This window comes from Anas platyrhynchos, chromosome 16 (assembly GCF_047663525.1).
Source record: "Anas platyrhynchos isolate ZD024472 breed Pekin duck chromosome 16, IASCAAS_PekinDuck_T2T, whole genome shotgun sequence".
In the NCBI taxonomy this organism is placed as follows: domain Eukaryota; kingdom Metazoa; phylum Chordata; class Aves; order Anseriformes; family Anatidae; genus Anas; species Anas platyrhynchos.
In genome coordinates this window covers 775,386-797,520 of record NC_092602.1, presented here as the reverse complement: position 1 = coordinate 797,520, position 22,135 = coordinate 775,386, and positions in this window count along the sequence as shown.

Below are 22,135 nucleotides of genomic sequence, written 5' to 3'. Positions count from 1 at the left end.
TCTGTCACTCATTGCCAGGAATAATGCTCCTCTGCTGTCACACCGTGCTCATAGGATGTTGAATTAAACAGTGGGTCTTTTGATGCTGCTGAAGTAACTGTTGCATTAATTATCCATAGAATTTGCACACGCACCTTACATAGAGAAAAAGGTGTGCTTCCCCAAGACTAATACATATTTGAATTCTCAGCCCCCACCCTCCCGAATCACGCATCAAGTCACTTGGACTTCCAGAATGCATTGTGCCGACTTGCTTTCTTCATATTGTTTATTAATGAACCGAACCTTGAAAGTATGAGATCTTTGCCAGAGGTTATTTTTACTACCACGTTAGTTAAGGCTGAGAGTATTATTTTACATGCCAATGAATAATTTACCTGCCATTAAAAAACTTATTCTGAAACAATCATCAGCTCTGGCCATCCATTACCTGTACAGCTGCATGTATGCATCTAGACCGCAGGGAAAGTGGAATTCCGTATGTACGGCATGTTTGCTGCAAAGTTGTGGTGGAAGGAATGTCTTAAATGGCTGTGTAAAATGAAATATCCATGGCACCAGAGTTTTCATGGATGTGACTAAATCTTTAAGTTTATAGCATTAATAATAATAATAATAATAATAATAATAATAATAATTGTGCTACCACATTTTTTGCTTGTGCCTTTTCTGAGATCTCTATTTTTCACCTTAGATTCTCCACGTCTCCTGATTATTTATAGCATACCAGAACTCGAGCCTTACAAAATACCATGCATGACTTCTCCTTGCAGTCAGTGCTGAGGGAGGCTAGGCGCTATTGGTAAAAGATTTAGCTTATTAATAGAGTAAAGCTAGAACAAAGCTCTGTAATTTGGTATTAGCTTTCCCAACCTGATTGTGTTTATTTAGAAAGCAGCTAAGACACAGGCATGTGGGGCTATAAATCAGCAGAAAATCAAATGCTAACATGTAAATAAATTGCAAATCAGCTGAGAAATTGGTTTCATTTTGAGACGATAAAGCATATTTCTCCTGTACTGATTTTATAAGGTGCCCCTTAAGAATTGTAATATTTCTGTGTGGTAATGATAAACATTAGTGAGTTGCTTTAGAAATGAAAAAATGGCAACCCTGTGGGGATTTGAAAAACATATGCACTTCAAATTTGAAAATCCAATTTAACTGTCCATTATATGGAGAATAAAAAAAGGTAAGGATAGGATAATTTTGCAGTTACACAGCATTTGACTAAATCTGATTCAGGGATGACAGCTACACTTTAAAAGCTACATGTCTGAATGTAAGGAGACAGCAAATCATTTATTTATGATTGTAATCTAGCTCCTGTCTAACAAGTTAACAACTGTGCAGAGTGCTCCCTGAGTGGAGGCAGCCTGTGTAGGCTTGTCAGTTAGCACTTTTTAAAACACTTTTCATAGAATTTCTGTAAAAAAAAATATAAAATAAAATAAAAAAGACAAAAGAGAGTCCCTGTCAAATTTACCAAAACAAGCAGATGTTAAAATTGCAAAAGTTTGAAGAAACAAATCCTGCTCTTAATTTCACACGAAGCACCTTTTGCACCAGCTGCACGGTGATCAGAGAGGCGAGCACCGGCGCCGTGGGCATTCACACCGACACTCCACTCGGCCGCCCTCGCCTCGGCTGGTGCAAGCCGGCACCGCCAGCACCAGAGCCTCCACGGGCTGGGGGTCCTGCAAGGGCCCCAGGGGTGCAGAGGGATGCCTGCCTGTCCCCCACTGTCACCTCTGCAGGTGGCACCTCGGGCTTTGCTCTGGTACCTGTGTCCACGCTATCACAGTGTCGGTAGCGCCTGCAGGGTGTTCGGTCCGTCCATCTCTGTGTGTCCTGACTTTGGAAACTGCTGCGGCTGTGTCTTGGATTGTGTGCAGGCAGAAGAGTGATGTGTTTGTAGTTGTATCTGTCTCACACTGAAGTGTTGATGCAAAAATGCTTTTTTAGGGAAACTAGATCACGGGAACAGGTATGAAGAACTATGCACAGATAGTACTTACCCAGGAGCTCGATTGTGATAGAGGTAATCTAATATCAGCGTTATAATTCTCTCATTTTAAATCCTCTTGCCACCAGAGGTCTAGAACGTGAATAATGAGCCGTGATGTTTTCCTCGAGAGTAACAGGACGGAGCTGCTGAGCCCACGGCCCCCATGTCCGCGTGGGACCAGCCGGCAGAACCGCCCCCCGTGTGTGGGGCTGACCAGCAGGGCCTTGGAGGAGGCCAGAACTCCCACCCGTACACACACAGAGCCCCCGGACTGATGGCCACCACCGAGGAGACAAAACCAAGCGCTGCAATAGCGAATGCTCTGAAGGCACCAGCTCAACACCCAGCAGTGGCCTAAAACCAAATCAAACATAGGGAATTGCCCCTAAAAAAAACAGGGGACCCAAGGAAGAGCACTGCTGCTATAGACATCCGTATAGCACCAAGCCCTGAGCCCTGCATTATTCTGTCCTTACCCCGTGCCTCAAAGACGGTGATAAAAGCAAGCAAGGTACAGAGTGGGACCACGGGGATGAACAAGGATAAAAGGCAGGATTTCCTGGGTTAAGGTTTTTTAGCCTGGAGAGGAGGTGTCTGAGGAGGGACACAACAGGAATCTATAAAGCCAGGGCAGTGATTAAGGATTTGCTGTTAACTCTTTCTCACAAGATCAGCAGGGCTGTGCAGGGGAGCTGGCAGGTAGCAGGCTGAAGCTGTGCAGAGAAGCAGGCTGTGGCCTACAGCAGTGGGCAAATGCCTGGAGGGAACATAGGGCAAATGGGAGGATACGGGCAAAAACTTTGGGTGTCAAGTCCCTTGTACATTGAATGAAAAACTCTGACTCGGAGAGGGTTTGTGGTTTGCTACAGGCCTGCAAAACAGGGGTCACTCTTTCCTTTGCATTTCCCACCAGCTTTTTTTATCAAATTTTTAAAAGGATAATAATTAATAATAATAATAATAATAATAATAATAATAATAATAATAATAATAATAATAATAATAATAATAATATAATGCACTATTCTGATTATTTGATATGGTGCAAATCCCCTTCCTCCTGAGCAGAGGAAAGCTACTTATTTTGCAAGGTGTCTATGCATTTGTATCCTTCTCTTCCGCTTACAGAAAAAAAATCTCTGTCTGCTTCCCCCCACTATGGCACGGCGACATCCTGCAGGTGTACAAAGCAGCTCCAGATGTGGCTGTGAGGCCGCCTGGCTGGCAAATCCAGTGGAAGCTGTGCTGCTCATTGCGCTTCAGAATCACAGGACGGCGAACCAAAGGGAAAGTTTGAAATTGTGGTTGTCAGATAGTATCACCCTCACACCCTCTGCTGAATGTTAATAAGTGTAAGTAAACAGAAGTCTCTGACTGTTTATTTATCTTGGATTAGGTCAGTGGCTGAAAATATACAGTTTTGCTTTTTCAGATAAAATTATTCTTTTCAGATAGAAAACGCTGGTTTTGTAATTCATGATTTTCCCTCTTTTGACTTAAATGTAACTTCACAGTCTTAGCAATGCAGGTAAAGCTTGGTTTTCAGATGATATTCTGCCAATAAGAAAATATGTAAAATATGGTCTGAAAATAGACATCAGTAGATGCTTTGGGGAAAAAAAGAAAAAAAAGAAAAAAAAAAGGAGTAGAACAGTTAATGCCGTACTGTTTATTGCAGTCTTTCTGGCCACTTGCTGAACTGATTACCCTTCTGCTGGAAAGGAAAGGTTCAGCCTACAGCATTATTTAAATTGGATTAAAAGTAAAAGTGTTCTAGATATTGTAGGAGTCTTCCCAACTCGTTTTTCTTGAAGAATAAGAAAATTTCAGAAATCAATCATTTAATTAGGATCACTGAGGTCTTAGATAATTGCAGTTTTCCCTCCCCATGTCCTCGTGCTTTCTATGCCTCAAAAGAACAAAAAAAAAATGTTATTACTGTGTTTTTGAAAACGAACCATTGGTTCCTATCATGTCATCGTGCAGCGGGGATGTGTCCCTGCTGGTAATTACACAGTGAAGAGACTGGAAATATCTACATGGCTGATTGACAGCTACAGCTAAGTAAACAGAGCCTTCTGCAATCACTGGCAGTCTGGACGAAGGCTGGGCTTGGCTGCAGTTTGGCAGCAAAAGCCAGAAGGCCGTGGAAAATGGCACTGTTAAACCAGCCAGCAATCTGTGGGGTCTTCAGAACCTTATCATCCATGCGAGTCAACAACTGTGCTAAATTGAAATTGTAGAGTTGATTAAACGATGTATTTAAGGCCCCATAAAAGAAAGCAAGCAAGCCAGGAAGGGAGAGGTGCGTGCGCGGTGCGGGGGGAGCAGCAGTGCAGGGAGGGTTTATCTCACCGCGAGCAGCAGGCTCAGCCACTGATCTAATCAAATTATTCAGCATTAAAAAACTGCCAAGGCATTCCAGTGCTGCAGCTTCCAGAGGCCCAGCTGGGATCAAATGCTAATCAACATCTCCACGATATTTATTCCCACTGTCAGTCTGGTACGTGTTTGTTTTCCGAGCACTGCATACTAAACTGAAAGATCAAGATGAATCGGTGGAGATGGGAGATGATGAGCAGCCGGGCTAAACGTATGGAAAAAGCACCGGCTCTCCAGGAACGGGGGCTGCGGGAGGGGGCAGTCACAGAGCCAGCAGGCAGAGGGGATGGAGACCCCCGGGTGCACCCCCGTCCCCTCTTGTCCCCTGCACAGCAGCCTCCAGCCTCAGCCCCGCTGCCCGCAGTGCCCTGAAGCCAGGTCCCAGGGACAGCTTCACCCCAGCAGTGGTGCAGGCTGGGTCCCAATGGGCACCCCAGGGTGCATGGGGACAGACAGCACCAGGCGCTGGCCACGGGAGACTTTACCCGTGTGCAAACCTCTGAGGTCCTCCTTAAACTCTAGCCATCGGAGGGCTTAGAGACTAATTAATTTCCTTTTTGTTTTTCAGAGTTTCATTTTTAAATTACAGTCTTCCCTCCTCTCTAATAAATACTCAACAATTAAAGCTTTTTTTTCTCCGACATGCGATTCCAACATCTCAGTGTCCCACCCTCCTGTCACCTTCCCTGCCATAAACAGATTCGTAAAAACTGCTTTTGACGCCCCAGCTGCCATTAGCCACTTAAAATCCCATAATTATCATCCTATCATGGGCCTGTTAACGAGCAGTAAAAATAAGGCCATTGAATATGGTAATTTATTCGTAAATTAGCCTAATGAGAATAGGTTTCAGACACTGTTTACTTTCTAGCTGCCTGTTTCGGTGCGCGCAGGCTGGCTGCGCCGGGATGGCGGAGCTGCTGTCGGCACCGGCACCGCCTGGGCTCCGCGCGGTGCCCAGTGGCATTGGCACCCCCATGTCTGTGCCCTGCCCTGCCACAGCGCCTCGGCTCCGTGGGGATCCCGGAGGCACCTTGCATTCCTCTCTGCTGGAATGATGGTGCTCGTGAGCTGATGGTGCTCGTGGTGGAAAAGTGTGCTGTCAGCTTCGCGCTCCCCCGAGACTTCCCAGCCCGTGTCGGCAGTGCTCTGTGTTGTCATCTTTTGCTTCCCCAGCCTCTTAATTTGCGGAGGTCAAAGACACGCTACCTAGAAACAAGAGCCAGCCTGGAACGGCAGGCAAACGCTGGCTCATCACAGAGCAGTTTTCGGCAGACCGTCACAGCCTGTCCCGGTGCTTTCCAGAGCTGAGGAAAAATACCAAGCAAAAAGGGCAGCATGGTGCTATGCACTTGCAATGCGAATAAGAACTGGTCCAGTTTTAAGAAAGCAAAGAGTGAGGATTCAAAGGGAGGAGTAACTGGGAGGAAGCCTGAGCACTGCAAAAATAACTCAGAGGGAAGAATCTGAAGGTGCTTTTAGAAAGCAGCAGGGGCTGGAGGGGTCGGCAGGGTTTGGCCATGCCCCATGGGCAGCAGCAGCCCTCCCAGGGCGATGCCCACCACGGTGCTGCCCATGCTCTCATCCCTCGTTCTGGACCCCTCTGGCCCATTTCCCTGGTTATTTGTGAGTGCTAATTCCCAGCAAGCAAGGACAAGGCTATTCCTCACACCACCACGTATGCAGCACCCCATACCCATGAGACGACCACATCCAGCACACACCATGGTCCTGGGGAGGGGAGATGGCTCTGCAAGGCAGCGGCTGAGCCCTTGGAGAGGGGCTGGTGGCAGAAGAGAAGAAAGCAGGAGCTGCCCCTTGGTGGCAGACGCTCCTGACCTGAGGGTGGAGACCTTGCTGCTCCCACCACGTGCTCAGGATGATGCAGACAGCAATGATGCTCTTTGGTGGCCAAACGTTGGCTAAAGCCACAGCCCATTCCTCAGAATTTAAATGCCCATAAATCAGATGAGGAGGAGGAAGAAGAGTCCAGTGCTGCCTCTGTACTGAATCCCATAATGGTAGGTCTAAGCACTTGGGCACCTGGGAAGCTTGTTTTTCCCAAGCTCCATCTTTACAAATAGTTATTCTCAGGCAGTGGAGTGGTAATAAACCCTGAATGAATGAGGATGAGAGGTCCTTTCAGGGAAGAGGTGAAGAGCTCTTGACTATGAGCCTTTCACCCTCTAGAGTATTTTCATTCCTAGGCTGGCTAAAAGCCAGGAAATAAATCTGCACGGCCAGAGCTCCTCAGCCAAACCGCGAAGCCAGAGCGTGCAGCACCCCGGGCACCGCCGCCCTCCCTGCTCCCACAGGGGCCAGGGTGGATGGGCATGGGGGCTGCCTCTGTGAGCAGGGGGGCTCAGCCACAGGGAGCGGTGTGGCTGCAGGGCTCGCAGTGGGCTGCTGCCACGGCACCTTCCCGAGAATCCCAACCGGTCCCAGCACCCAATTCCTGCCTGCTGCAGGGAGCCCAGTGAGAGGAGAGTCCCGGGGATGGGCCCAGCCGTGACACCCCAATTGCCCCTGGTTGGCAGGCAGTGGCTGCGTGCATCGCGCTCTGCAGCGGCTGTACTCCCGCTTTCCATTCTCCTAATTTAATTACAACTTGTTTCTTTACTAATTATAATGCTCAAATCAGAGAAGAGCTTAAGGCCACTGTTGCAGGGAGGCTAGTGGCTGTCTCCTTCTTGCTAAGATGGCCCCATTATAATTGCACTTCCTTCTGATGGAGATTATAAACACTTTATGTCAAACCACTTCCCAGCAGTTCTCACAGTGTGAAAACGATTGAGGTCAGGAGATGCACACAACCTACCCATCAGCTCAAGTATATTCCTCAAACACTGACACGCAGTCTAACTGCGGGGAGGTCACCTCTGCAAGAAACAATCCTTCCAGACGCCGAGCAAGTACCAAATTGCAGTGTTGGAAAATAATCGTGTGGAACACGCTGAAACCAGCTCCCTAGGTAATAAATGGTTAACAAAAGCAGCCACTTCCATCCGGCATGAATAGGGACATAATGGTTATAAGTAAGTTAACCTATTAGTGTATTGTCATAAAAGCACGTCTTGCAGCTAGACACAGAAGACACCAACATTTAACTCTTGGAACAGCCTTGTCTGGAAAAGCTGTGAACGAGGTAAAAGGCTCAGCAGGAGTAGGTGCAGCTCCCAAACAATGCAGGGCAAGTGAGCGTTGTGCAGCAGCAGGTGTCTGCTGGATTGACGAGAACCTGCTGCCTCCCCCTTCCTCTCCTCCCTCCTCACGCATCCTTGCATTTGCAATTTTGATTCGAATAGAGATCAGGTCAGGTTTGAGGCTTGCTTCCTGTGCTTTTCTACAATCCTCGTATCTTCTCCATGAGCACACCGAGCTGCTCTGGTACAGGGCACCACACGACAAGCACATGTGTATGTAGTTCATCGGCAGGACAGAGAGAGACCACCTCTGGCTGCTCTTTTTGTTACAAACTTGCTCCTTGTTATCAAGAGCCTCGCACGTTTCCAGGAAATTGTCTCACACATGCTCAGGTGCATTCAGAGAAACAAAGCTTATTCCAAAACAATGATTTTGTTTACAAACAGAGGGATGTTTATGGAAACTCTGCTTCCCGAGGTGGCCTGGAGCAACGGGCAGCGAGCTACCAGCTGCCTCCCAGGAGAGCCTCAGCCCCGGGTGGCACAGCGTGGGGATGGGGGGGCTGTCCTGGGGGGCAGCGGGGGCTCTCCGTGGGGTGAGGGGGCTCTCCGTGGGGTGAGGGGGCTCTCCGTGGGGTGAGGGGGCTCTCCGTGGGGATGGGGGGCTCCCTGCCCACCGCCGGCCCTTTGTGGCACGGCGTCCCCCCGGCGAGGAGCGGTGGCATGCTTCACAGCTCGGCATTTGGCGGGGATCCAGCCCGAAATGAATGCATGCAAATACATGGATCTTAGATCGTTTACTTATCACATATGGGCCTATTTGCAAGTTTGTAGCAGAAGTAGCATATTTTGTAGATTTGGGGGGTGCTTTTCTGTTTCCAGACAATTTCTTCGTCTCTACAGTTATCAGCCATTAAAGCAGCTCTGGAAAATGCAGAAAAGACAGTCTCGTACCTTTGTCACAACACGCGCGTCTGGTGTCACAACACCCCTTCATACAGGCAGATTCACTGGGGCAGCGAACCCGAGAGTAGCTGACTCTCAACCAGTGCGCTCTGAATATGTTTCATTTGAAAACAAGGATTTTTTTTTTTCCCTTGTTTTTCTGTCTTCAATGTCTGTGATTTTTTTCAGTTCTTTTACAAAAGGGGCCCGTGTCCAGAAGCAGAGTGCAGGAACGAAGGGGTAGCTGAGCCGTGCTCAGGAAGAAATCGTTTTGTCCCTCCCTCCCTCTCGCCCTGAATCTTTCCCTGCAGTGGGTGGGCAGTTTTTGAAAAGCTGTTTGAAGAAAGTCTTGAGTCGCCCCTGCTCATTCCAGGCTCTTGCCAAAATTAACAGATTTATGGCACAACATTTAGTTTGAATCAAGTTTTAAAAATGTAATTTACAAGAGATACATTTTTTTCCTTGCTCAGACACGTTATTTGCCCATTAATGTGCACCACAATTTCAGATGCCTAATGACTGTTCAAATCTCTTCCTGCTCATATAAAATGTTGCTGTTGTTGTTGTGATTAAGGGCAACTCATTGCTTCGCAATACAAATATCCTGCAGCCAGAAGAAGGACAATCAATTCCCAAAAGAGGGGAGTGCCCCGCATGCTGGGCAAGGGGAGCGGGTGTTTGAGGACCCCCCAGCCCCAACAACCCCCCCCCCACTGGCCGCATCCAGACATGGTGCCAGTGCTGCCCCTGCCCACTGCTCCCCCCAGGACCTGGGGCTGGGGAGGGCCAGCAGGTCCCAGTCCCCACAGGGTCGGGGGCATGCCTGCTGCAAGGGGTGTGAGGGGCATGGGGAGGGGGCTCAGGGCGAGCACTGGGCGCTGCACCCCCCTCCCTGACCCTCCTCACCCCCCAGGCGCTCCGATCCGGCACCGCTTCGCTCCTTTAAGCAGCTTCAAAACCACAACGCAGCCCGAAACCTCCCTCTGACGACTGGATGCGAAGCGAGCTACTATCACCGCTGTTTGAATGCCCTTACATATATTGACATTTTGGTACAAAGGTTAATTATAACTGGTTATTCTTAAATGAAACCACAAACACCCTTTTCCCCATGTTTTATTACTTTATAACTCACCATATAAACCTGATTCCTATAACCATAAAACAAAGCTGAAACGAGTTGGACATGTACCAGTGAGGAGAAAAAGAAATAGCCGGAGGGGCCTCTCAGCTGTGCAGTAATGTATATCCATGTGGATTTCTGCGTCTCCTACTCTCGCAGAAACTTAATATTCCAATCAGCTACTGAGCTACTGCATTAAGAGCCAGCGAGCGCATCAGTGCCCCTATAGCTGAGGGAATATTACTCACCGGGTCATGGTCGGCTGAGTAAAATACAACCCTCATATATCATCATAACTGCCAGCAAATGACAATTATAATTGAGACGGCAATAACTAGGAAAGAGTTCTTTAATTTAACATCCAATTATTACAAGTTATCACTCCTTAATAAATGTAATATAACAGACAATCAATGTTGCATGCGACGGGCCAGGCTGCATTGGGATGGGAAATTTATATCCTGGGGAAAAAATACTGTGTGTGTGGGTTCTGCTTTTAAAAGTCTGCAGTGGTTGTGATAAGTGTAGCAAGAACTCGAGCTATAAATAGCTGGCTGCCATTGCCACATTTGCATATGTACAATAGCTCTAGGCCAAGGGGAGAAAAAAAAGATTACTTCTCCCCTGTGTAGTAAAATAAGAACAACAATAGAAAGCAAAGCATGTAGTGTGAGCACTCCTTCCCTGCTCCAGCTCAAATGAGCACTTTAAAAGGAGAGTACAGCAAAACCTGATAAAAATCACCTTAATAGCAAAGGACATGATTCTGATCAGCTTCAAAGGGGAATCACAGTGAGCAAGCTATTTAAACCTTCGTGAAATCAGATCATTTGGGTATTAATGTTTTTTTCCCGTGCCCTTTCTGAGCATTTCCATGGTAAAATAAGACGTGCATATTAATCGGACCCTGTAACGGTCCCAGGCTGGGGGAGCAAGCAGGGTGCATTTCAGCGGTGCGCTGCGCGGGAAGCCCTGCTGCGGTGTCTGCAGCCATGAAGGAGGCCTTTGTGTGCCACCCACAGGTGCCCAGCGCCTCCCACCCTGCTCAGCACCACCTGCTCCCTGCCCGGGGTGGCTGCGTGCCCCTCGCCAGCAGGACCCGCGGGGACGCCGCACGCCCGGGCACAGCGGTGATGCTGCGTCTGCGGCATGCGGCAACGCCGCTTCCCCTAAACCCCACCAGGGCTCCTGTGCACTGGATAATTGCTTATTTTGCCTGGCTCCGCACTGGGAGGGAAAGGAGTGCTGTTAGATTTCTCTTTTATTTTTACCCCCAAATTAAATTTTCAGTGAGATTTGGTTTGTATTTTTTTCCTCTTGTCTGCCCCACCACAAAAAGGATCTGTTTTGTTTTCTAAAGTCTCAAGGTTTTGGCCAAAAAGTTCATTTTCTTTTCTCCTTAAAGCAAAACCTTGTGCAGGACGAAGGTCCAGAGCGGGACGGGCTGGCTGCCCAGGGCAAGGCTGGAAATGGGGTCCCCGAGCCCCAGCAGCCCCCCCGGAGCAGACCTGCTGGGGGAAGAGCTCAGCCCCACGGCGCCGTGTGGGGCTGGTCCCCTGTAGTGGGGACCCACGAGCTTCCCCCTCAGCCACCCTCACCAGGCTTCAGCGCCAATTCTCCTGCACCAGCCCCAAACGCTGGTTTACGTGGGCTGGCCACGGGGACGTAGCAGCCTTGATTTCTTTGTCTCTGTATGAAGCGGATCTGCAGTAAATTGGAGAGGCTGGTTTGTTTGGTTGCTGGGTTTTTGTTGGGCGTGTTGTGGCTTTTTTTTAACTGACTGATTGGCTGACATCTATTTCCAAGGAGATCATTGACAGGGAGAGAATACACAGTTTACTCAACCACAGTGGAATACAGAGCCATTTGCATCAAATAGAAAAAAAATTAATTCTACTTGAAATGCATGTATGTGTCAGAACCACTTGACATGTAAAGTAGAAAAAACATTGCTTTGAATCTGTAACATTTATTGTACTGCACGTGCTACACAAATAAAATACATAATTACTAGACAGGCATAGATAAATTATCATCTTAAAAATTTCACTTTTTTATCACACTCCATTTGCAACCTGGAAATTTTGTAGTAACAACCTGTATTTTCAGATGCCTCAGGAAAGCAGAAGGCACTTACGGGGTCCTGATTCTGGCAGATCTCAGCAGTGTGCAAATCCAGGCCAGCTCCTGCTTTGTGCTTACCTTGTCAAGATCATAATCTCAGCTTGTGAGTTTAACCACAAAATGTTTTTAATAATGGATCTTAATACAAATTGAGGCAATTTTGCTTTTTTGATTAAATTACTTTTAAGTAGTAAAACACAAACTGCATTTAAACCCCACTGGTAATTACCATCTCTTTTCAAGTTTTGCTCATCTTCCAATTAGGCGGGTGTTTGTCAAAGCACAGCAGAGGAGCTGTATGCCTGTGGGATGCACGGGGCGGTGTCACTGTGTGTGGTGATGTCACAGCACGACATGATGTCACCGCACGACATGATGTCACCGTATGACATGATGTCACCGCATGACATGATGTCACTGTATGACATGATGTCACCGCACGACATGATGTCACCGCATGACATGATGTCACAGCACAGGGCAGGGCTGGGGGCACCGCGGCCAGGCTGCAGCACGGGGACCAGGATCCTCCCCAGGGCCTGGCCGCCCTTCCCAGGCCAGGTCCCAGGGCCGCATCCAAAGCTCTGGTTTCTCGTGCACCTCACACACACCGCAGGAAACCCCGCTCCCTGGAGTTTGTCCTCTGCCACCAGATCTAAGTGCCAGCCCTCACAGAGCCCAGGCTCTGCCTTTCTCTGGGGGGTACAACAGAACCTGGCCTTGATGCCACCAAGGGTCATTTTGCCAGCCCTGCCTGTGCACATCCCAAGCTGAGAGGCATTTGTCCATGATTAACGGGAAGTGGAAGGAACAGTGACACACGAAATTAGCTGCTACTTGACCAAGGTTGCCAGACACGGTGTCAAGCAGCCCCTCCACGGCAGGGTGACAGTGCTGATACCGGCAGCAGTGCTAATAACCACGAGCTCACACTGCTGGGGAGCCCTGAGTCCCCAAACACAAATGAAGCCCTGGACAGCTTACAATTTTTTTAGGACAAGAGTATATAAATGGTTGTAAGAAGCAATAAGAATAGAAAAAAATATTGATCACTACAGTTGCCAGAGTGAGGTTGCTGTGATCATAAGGAGAGGTGTGCGCACTGCTAGGAGATGTAAACCCCTGCACAAATCACTTTGGTAACTTGCTGTTAGCAAAGGCCTCAGCGCACCGCCGCGTCAGCCCCTTGGTGGAAGCAGGCAGAACCCTTGCAAATCTCTGGAAGTCCCAAGGAGGATAGGTGAAAAGCAGTTCAGCTGCCTCTTGCTTTGTGTTCCCCAACCAAATTACACATTGTTTTAACTTGTCTGCAGCACCTGATAACAGCCCTAACTTCTTTAGAAAGGATTCCGTGTTTCATTTCCTCTCATTCAACACCACTTACAGAGCACCTGAGATATGAGGGGAGAGGTGCACCCCCTCTGCACGTGCCTCTGTGTCCCGTCTGAGAGCCGGAGCAGGCAGACCGGTGCCGGCTGTGACATTTCCCAGGAGCTCTCAGGCCTTCGGGATTTTCACCTTCTCAGTCTCAAACTGCAGCCGGAGGTGCTGGGAACAGGGACCCCTGGGGGTGTGGGGTTTGTGCCAGCCTTGCGATCTGCCTCCTTCACGGGGCCTGGGGACCGAGCCAAGTGTTCCCTGTTAGGATGGTCAGCTCAGCCCTGGTGCATGAGGAGCAGCACGGGCTGGCACCTACAAACTTCCATGGGTGCATCGGTGCCCCTCAAGACCCGGCCCTGGTGCCCTGCAGGCTGCGGGTGGTGCTCGTGGTGCTCGCAGCCCTGAGTGGCGCGGGGCAGCCCTTGGGGCACAGTGACTGAGCGCTTTCCTGGCAGTGCTTCAGCCATGGAGCGGTTAAACACTGCACGGGAAGGTTTCCTCCTCCCCAGCTCCCCCCAAAACTGGAGTAACATCTTAAGTAGAAGCATCAGACGGACAAGATAAAGGCAAAGCCCTTCTGCAGGAGGATTTGTCTTTCAAATCTAGATTAGCAATTGGTGTTTGGGGAAGATGGGACCGTAATCTGATTGAATAACAGGAGTTTGTGATATCAATCTCCTTGAGTCCCATTGTCTTTGTGCTGCTTTGTAAATTAATATTCATCTTCATCTCTACATTTATGCTGAATCTCTTGTGCTTCTTGTCTCTCACTGTTTGATGAATTGCAGTCCTACGTACTGGATACTGTGCACCAGAATTAGCATTATATTGTGTTCCTTCACCTCATACCCATGTACAACAGGCACGAGAAGAGGAGCTGAGCCCCAGCGCCAGCTTCCCCACAGCGCCCGGGCAGCGCTCCTGGCACGGTTCGCTGCTGGTGCCTTCCCCAAAATTCAATTTTTTCCCCTTCCCTTAGAACATTGCATCTTGTTCAATCCTTCCCCTGTCACACAAGCTCCAGCACTGTTTCAATTGGATTCCAAAAATAACCTCTTTATTCACACGGCTCATGCTATTATATCGTAGTACAGCTCGGGCAGGCGAGGGGTCATTCCATTATCCAGGAACGAGATAACTGAGTATTAGGGCAGCCAGACTCTTTGACTCTCTGCCCTGTGGTAATGGGCCTTTTTTAAGGGCATTAACCAATGTTTCTACTTAGGTATTTGACAAGAGTAAAGGTAACATTGCCATTTAATCCTCCCTTTTCTTATTTTTTTTTCTTTTTTTCCCTTGCCTATAGACAGCACTCACACATTTACTTCTCTTCAGGTGTTCAAACTTCAGAACCATGGAGCTCATTTTCACTGTGCCCCTCCTTGTAAGCCCTGGCCCCCAGCAGGATGAAATCCTCCAGGGGCTGCAGCTGCCCAGCAGGCGCTGGTGCGGGGTCCTCTGACTGCCCCCACCATAGAACCACAGGATGATAGAATAGAATAACCCGAGTTGGAAGGGAACTGCAAGGATCATCGAATCCAACTCCTGGGCAGCCCTGGCCACCCCACGGCCAGGCAGGGGGGCAGTGCAGGACTACAGCCTGCATCATGCCCACAGACTGCCCCACCACCAGCACGCAGCTCCTGCTGCTCCCAGCTCCCCCCTTCCTCCCCGTCTGGCACAGGTCTAGCTGCCGGGCACATGCTTATAGCCAGTAAAGAGATGAATTATTCTGGTGGTTGGAGCAGAAGCACACACGCTGCCACGCAGTCAGGTTTCAGCCCAGTTTGCCCAGTTTGCACCCTTGCACCCCCACTCTGGCATCGCGTGTGTGTGGCTGGAGGCAGCCCTGATCCCAGTGCAGTCCCACAGGTACAGTGCTCCAAAGACAGAGAGGGAGGCCTGGCAGGTTCTGTGCCTCGTGTGCCAAACACAGCCCGGCCACGTCCTCACCGGCAGCTGCCGGCAGCCCTCAGGGATGGGATAACTCGTGAAGGGCCCAGGCACTCTCTAGGAACATTTCTCGTGTCCTCTTCTGCAGCTCTCAGCTCCCATGCAGACGTGTCCAGGCAAGGATGGTTTCAGGCTCTGCCCCACCACGAGCACACAGCCCTGTCGGCAGCAAAGCAACCGCAGCCGAGTGGTGTTGGTGGACGTGCCACCAGCTGCCCCTTCCCACAGCTCCCCCCCAGGTCCCCACTGTCCCCCACCAGCCCGCAGCCGGCCCCCTACAGCGCAGGATGGCTGGCGGCACGCGGCACCACAAGCTCTGCAGCCAACACCAGCCCGCCTATCTGGGTGAAATGACGTCCCGAAAGTTTGTAACACCAGCATCTCACCTCTTTAACGGTGGAAATGTATATACCGAGGATTGTGGCTTAATTGATTGATTAATAACAGAAACTCTAATTGAATCCTCCCAGCTTGTACATAAGATGTCTTAATGTTAGAGCCTAGGGAGTAAATGCACAGCATGGAAGTATGAAGTGCAGCACAACCAGTAACACTTTCAATTTAAAAGTCAATCTCATTATATGAGAAGCTGTTTTCTCTATCCCTCTGGAAAGGCAACAGCAATCTCCCATCTTCTCCCTACCAGAGCCACATGGTTTGTTAGTGTCTGTGGGAGATGCAAATACAAGCTTTTTTTTTATTTGTTCCCACTGCTGCATATCTGAGCAGTTCAGTAAATATTCATGAGGCTGCCATTGTAGGAGCTCTGAAAACTACAGAAAATATGCCCTCCGAGGTGACATGTAATTTGGCACTTCCCGCATGGAGAGGCAAAGGATGCAGCCAGAGCAGAAATATCCTAATAATTAAATACCTTGCTACAACCTAATCTTTTCTGTTTCTCATTAAACACAAGACACCTCAAACCTTTTCCATATGCAGGGCCCCTGTACCACACAAGTTGGCAGGACCAGCTAGGAAGGGTAGATCTGCACACACTGTCCAGGAGACCAGGCAGCATCTAGGGCCAGGAACGTCTGTAATTTCTTCCCAAATTCTCACTTTATGGTCACGATGCCTCTCACCATGGAAAACAGAATCACTCTGTGCTAATATCTGCAGATCAGAAGAGGCACTGACACGGTGTCCCCCGTGTTCTCCTTGCTCACCAAGGACACGGTCCTCCTCAGTTATTTCCCCTTCTGGGCCAGGCGATCCTGTGTGCTCCTGGTTTACACTTCCAGACAAGCCCTGTGTGGCAATGGCTTGAGTTCATACTCTCGGATTGACTACTGAAAAGGCTACAGCCTGCTTGCTCCCTGCTGCAGCTTTCCAGTCCCCACCACCTGATATCTCTAAAACAAAAAGCCAAACGGTGCTAGAAAAAGAGCAACACTAAATACAAAACCACTCCTTGCTCCAGTTCATCATTTTGGTTTCCTGGACTCAAAATCTGACCGGATCCTTCGTGCCCAGACAGGGTAGCAGCCCTGAGCAGCATCGAGCCGCTGCCTCTCCCGTCAGATCCATGGGGCCACTCCAGGCTGTTCCTGCTGTGGGGCAGGAAGCTGGCTGGGGACCTGCTTCCAGCCTGTTCGTCACGTTCACCTTTTTTCCATTCCATTGCAGTAGCCTCCTTTTACAGAAGGCCTGCCTTTTCTAGACAGCTCCACTGCGAGCTAAAAGGTCGGAGTCCAGAGTCGTGTGGAAGGAAATGCTAGCTCGGGCCATTTTATTAGGGAGGTTAATGAACTGTTAAAGTGGATTGTTCCTAGGCACTGATTCTTGGATGCCTGCCTAGGGGAGCCCTCTGCGCCTCTGCCCATGAGCCAAGCACCTATAAGACTCCAGGCTCCCGGCCCAGCACCATCTCCGTGCTCACAGGGTGGCTGCGCGTGGTGGTGGTGCACCCTGGGGGAGGCAGGAGGGACTCTGCGCAGAGGTGAGCTCCCACCAGGAGCCTGCTCAGCCCCCATGGGCGATGGGGGTGCTCTGTGCTTTGTGCCCTTGGGCCCTTTGCTCACAGGGCAGGAGGCAAGCACGTACTGAAGAGGCCGTGTGGTGATGAGACAGCCACAGAGGATACTTGATTGAATCTGATCTTGCCCTCGCTTACTAGCTGTGTCTATAACATCCCCTGTATAGATCGGCCAGCCAGGAGATGTCCTGCCTGCTGCTTGTCCTGTTTCCTTTAACTACACCATCATTGGCATCTCAGTGTCATTCACGCCGTAATCTCGCAGATATCTGTTTCCTATTCGGATCCCACCTGTCAGAGCACCTCTTTCCCACTGGCGGTATGGGTAGTGAATGACCTTCAGCCAGCGAATGGTTATAGCCTTAAGACAACACAATTAAACATGTTTTATTGCTTAACACACTGTGTCAGGAGCCTTAGTTGTGTTTTTGTTCCAGTCTTCTATCGTTTTCAGAAATGCCTGGAACTGTGACAGCTCAAAGCGCTGGTGCACTCCTGCTCCCAGGTAATCAATAGAAAGCCTCAAGGTATCTCACACTTCTGTCAAATATGGGATTTTTAGCATGAAAGCATTTTCAAGACTTTTTTGGTCACTGCAAGGCTCCCCCGCCCTCCCGCTCCCATAGCTGTCAGGGCAAGGACACTGGGCTGCTGCGAAAAGGAGCAGCTGAGCCGCGGGTGGGAGGGCTCTGGATGCGCACCAGGACAGGACGGATGGGTTGGGATGGACGGGACCAGGCAGGATGGATGGGGCAGAGCCGAGCCAGGGCCCCCAGGAGGCCAGTGCCACTGCACGGGGATGCCGCTGCACTTCCCAGCCTCCAGGGAAGAACTGAAGGCACAGAGGAGGGACGGGCTTGGTGCCAGTGCCACCTACGTGCGGTCACCGTGCGCCCCTGAAAGCCTCCCGTGCTGCCCAGCACACACAGGGTGATACAAGGCGTGTGGGATGCTCACAGGACTGGGTCCGGCTGAAAAAATGTTAATTTTGTTAGTGCAGATACTCCACTTTCCCTCTGCTTCAGGGCTGTTGTTTTGGTTTTGTCTGTGTTCTGTTGTTGTTTTTTAAGAATCCTTGTGAATTAGATCCCAGTAGCAATTTATCTGTTTTTCAGAAAAACGCCTGTGTTCGCGTGAGCAGCATGCCAGGGTGAAATGTTAGTTTCTTTGGGTAGAAAAAACGTCTTTTCACTTTAGAAAATTATTCCAGGTAAAATTAAATATTTATGTATTTCGCATTCTCACAAAGCTTGTTTTTGCTCAGATGAAGAAGAGACTCCAATACCACCCCATTTGTATCATCATAGCTTTGGCTGGGGTTCGCCTGGCTGCTGGATCTCTGCATCTGCTGCATCTCTTAGCACACAGCTCACAACCTTCGGCTCAAACCGCCACCAAGTTGAAATGGAGGCAGCAGACATTTTGAATAATATCTTATTTCTTTCTAAAGTGTTCACTTTCAGCCTCTGGCCTCTCTGAGTTATTCTTCGTTATTTCTTAAATGCATAATCTGTGCAAAGTCAGCCCACGTGATTTGTGTGAACTTTTTAATAAGCCCTCTCTCAGACGGTCTCACATTTATGTGTAAATGACTACTCATTTCCTGAATCCTTATCCAATTGGCTTGTGCAGTTGTTGTCATTAATGGTTTTAACTGCATTTAAATTGTCCTGATTTGTCTGTGAGTTGCATTGGTCAAGAAACGCTTGTTTGACACATGCATCATTTCTGTCTTGATCTAACCTCCAAGATGTCCTTTGTTGCCAGCGGTAAATGCTTTTGGTAGCAACCAGAGGGCACAGCAGGGGTCTGTCGAGCCTGTGCTGAGGTGTGAGGTCTGTGCACACAGGGCTGTTCCCACAGGAATTAACACATTTCGTGGCTGACCAAACTATTTTCCTATTCCTCCTCCTGAGAGAGATTTTTCGCCGCCTCTGTGGCAAACCTCCCCAAGTGAAATGATGCTTGCTCCATGCATGGATTTGATGGGAGTTTTGTCTGCAGAACCCAGAACAAACTAACCAAAAAATTAAAGTGAAATTGCTGATTAGACTGAGACTGTGCAATGCTTTGCTTAGAGGTTTCCTGATGGGAGAGGGAGTCCCTTACCCAAAGCAGGAGCCTCTTTCCAGCATTGCTGCTTCTCATCCGTGCCTGTGTGCAAGATGCCGGCTGTCCCAAAGGCAGCGCAGGAGGCAGAGCACTTTTTCTCCTTAAGGCTCAATCATCCTTTTGCACCACAATTATCTCTGGGCTAGATTCACTGCATCAACACAGGGCTGAATGCAGTCCCAAACCTTTTGCATTTCAAGAATTTCTCCTGGGGCTACCAAGGCTCCACACTGGCCTGGAGAGGAGGGCGTGCAGCACCGAGCCCTGGGGGACAGCCCGCGTGGGGGGTGTGCACGGGAGCCTGTGGGGAGAGCTGCTGAAGCACCCTGCTCTCTTGCTGGGCCATGGCTCAGTTTTTCCTGGAGATTAGAGGTTGGGATCTGGGGGCAGCAGTCAGTAGCCACAGGCTGGCACTGCTAGCTGATGGCAGCGTGTCCCCTTCCTGGTGAGGTCTGGAAAGCTCTGACTGGGACGAGGCACACCAAGCCTTCCTCCTCCAGCCATGCACAGCCACAGCAGAAGCAGTGAAACCCACCCGTGGCTGAGCTGTCACCGTTGTTGGACCCCACGCTGCGAGGGTCTGGCTTTGTCCCCATCCCTGCGTCCCTCCCACGGCCGCTGCTGGCTGGCAGGGAGCCCCGCGGGAGCACGGTTCTCCAGAAGGACGCTGGGCTGCATTTCCACAGCACGCTTCTCCAGTGCTCCACGTCCCACCGTCTGTTGCTGCTGGTGCATGGCAAGCCACTTTCCTTCCTCCTCTTGCTCTCCGGGGGGCCGGACCCGTTCCCACCCGTGCCCAGCAGAACGCGGCGCGGGCTGCGTGCAGGCGCCGGCTGGCAGCGAGCGGGGAGGCCACGAGGAGCCAGAGCAATCGTCCTTGATTGGAGAATCCTGACACAAATGGCAAGAGAAAAACAAATAGGGAGGGAAATGAACAAATTATACCGATAATTGGTTTAAAAAATGCATCAAAGAAAAATGATATCCAATAATACTGCTGGTTCCTAATGAATGTGTGTGTAATAAAATCAGGCTGTTTGGGCCGTGGTTAGCCCTGCACTTCACATCCCCAGATTAAAAATGGAACATCTGTGATGATTTAATTTACATGTTAATAACAAACAGGCCTCCAGAAACCAACGAATAAATGCCTTTTATTGCCGGCGTATCTTTTCCACTGCAGCTTGAATGAAAACTCTGGTAATTAATTGTTTTAAGCGATTCTATTAAAAAGTGTCTGGAAGTGCTGTGTGCCGAATGTTTATGTGGGCAGGCAGACGAGAAGAATACAGACGAGGAAGCAGCCTGCTAATTATGTGCCTTTTTAAAATTCACTGCCTTAAAGACATGGGATACTTTTAAACATGGAAGTCGACCTGGGCACATTTATTTTTCCCCATTGTTCCTTTCCAGTTGAAAAGTTTGCAATTTAAGAGGAACAGCGGATCCTGATGTCTCTGCCTTCCTGCACAGAGCACCTGGAAGGGAAAGCCGCCTCCTGGAGCACTGGGGCTTGGCCGGGGCATCGTGTGCCAGCCCTGGGGCCCGGCAGCTGGAGGTGGCCGCTGTGCTCCACGGAGCTGCAGGCACCTTGGCCAAAGATTGCCTGGGCGTGCAGCAGCTCCCCAGGCAGCTGATGCTCCATGAGACAATCACACTGTGGCTTCTGTCTTTCTCTCTCACAATGGGTTTAATTCTGAAAGGAAATTCTTCCACATGCTTTGTGTTCTGGAAACAGGTCTTACAGGCGTGTGAGTGCCTTTGTCCGAGTTGCTGTTGCCCTGCTACATCTGAGCTGTGCAGCAGTTGCTGCCGTGCTGCAGCTGCCTGGCTCCGGGCAGCCGGGGCCCCGCTGCGTGCCCAGCAGTGCTGGAAGGGCCAGCCACGCCGCCCAGGGCAGCCTGCAGAGCTGCTGATGGGAGCAGGGAGGAGCAGTGCTGAGCAACTCCGAAGCTCCCAGCCAGAATTCCCATTCCTGACATCCAGGAGCTGCCCTGCGGGGCTGCTGTCTTCCTGAGATGCTGCTGGTAAAGTTACTTTCATGACCACTGCATGTCCTTAAAATGAACGCCACGGCTGCTGTTTCATCATTAAAATTATTCAGCATGTTTTGCAGAGAGCATGAATGGGCCATGGAGCTGCCACCCTGGCAGAGGCTCGTGCCCAGGGCCTCACCCTCGCCTTGGGCTGGCACTGGCACTGCCCCAGCCACTTGCTGGCCACCTCCAAGGTTTGCTTTGCCGTGGGGACAGGGCCTGGTTCGTGGCAGAGATGCCCTCATTGCTCACTTGGCAGTGACTGCCTCCAGGATGGGAGCATCTGATAAAAGCATCTGGTAAAAGCAGCCCCGATCTCCATCCTGAGCTGCCTCTCCAAGCACCACGGCAGCGCAGATCCCTGCACGGGGCGGCATCCCCGGCGCTCAGCACTCTTCATGTGTTGACTACAAACACACAGGCAATGCACCCTGCCGCTGGGTGGGTAGATGCGATCTGTGCAGCACACACATCTCTGCTCACAGGTCTTTGTCACCGTGTCACCGCCGTTGGCCTGCAGAAGCACCCCCTGGAACAAGCAGCTCGCTTCCTCGGCTTGCTGCGCATGGCGAGGATCCCAGGCCAGCTCCAGGCAGTGCTCCCCTGCGTTGGAAGCACTCGGTACAAGCACAAACGGTTGTGCTGTGGGTTACCGTGAGGATGCTGGGGATGCGCGGGGGGCATGGAGCTGTGAGCGGGGGGTGCTGGAGGCATTGCTGTCCCTAGCATGGCTGGAAGCGACCTGCGCTGTGCCCTGCCACCCTTGCCGGCCACCCCAAACCCCAACCAGGGCAGGCGGACGGGGACTCCAGTCCCGGGGTGCCGGACCAAGGACAGGTTCTGGTCACCCACACGCTGCGCCCCGAGCACCCCGCGGGCAGGCAGCAGGGCCGCGCGGGCAGGCAGCGGATGTGTGCGGGTTATTTATGGTTCGTGGCAGCAGGACAATGC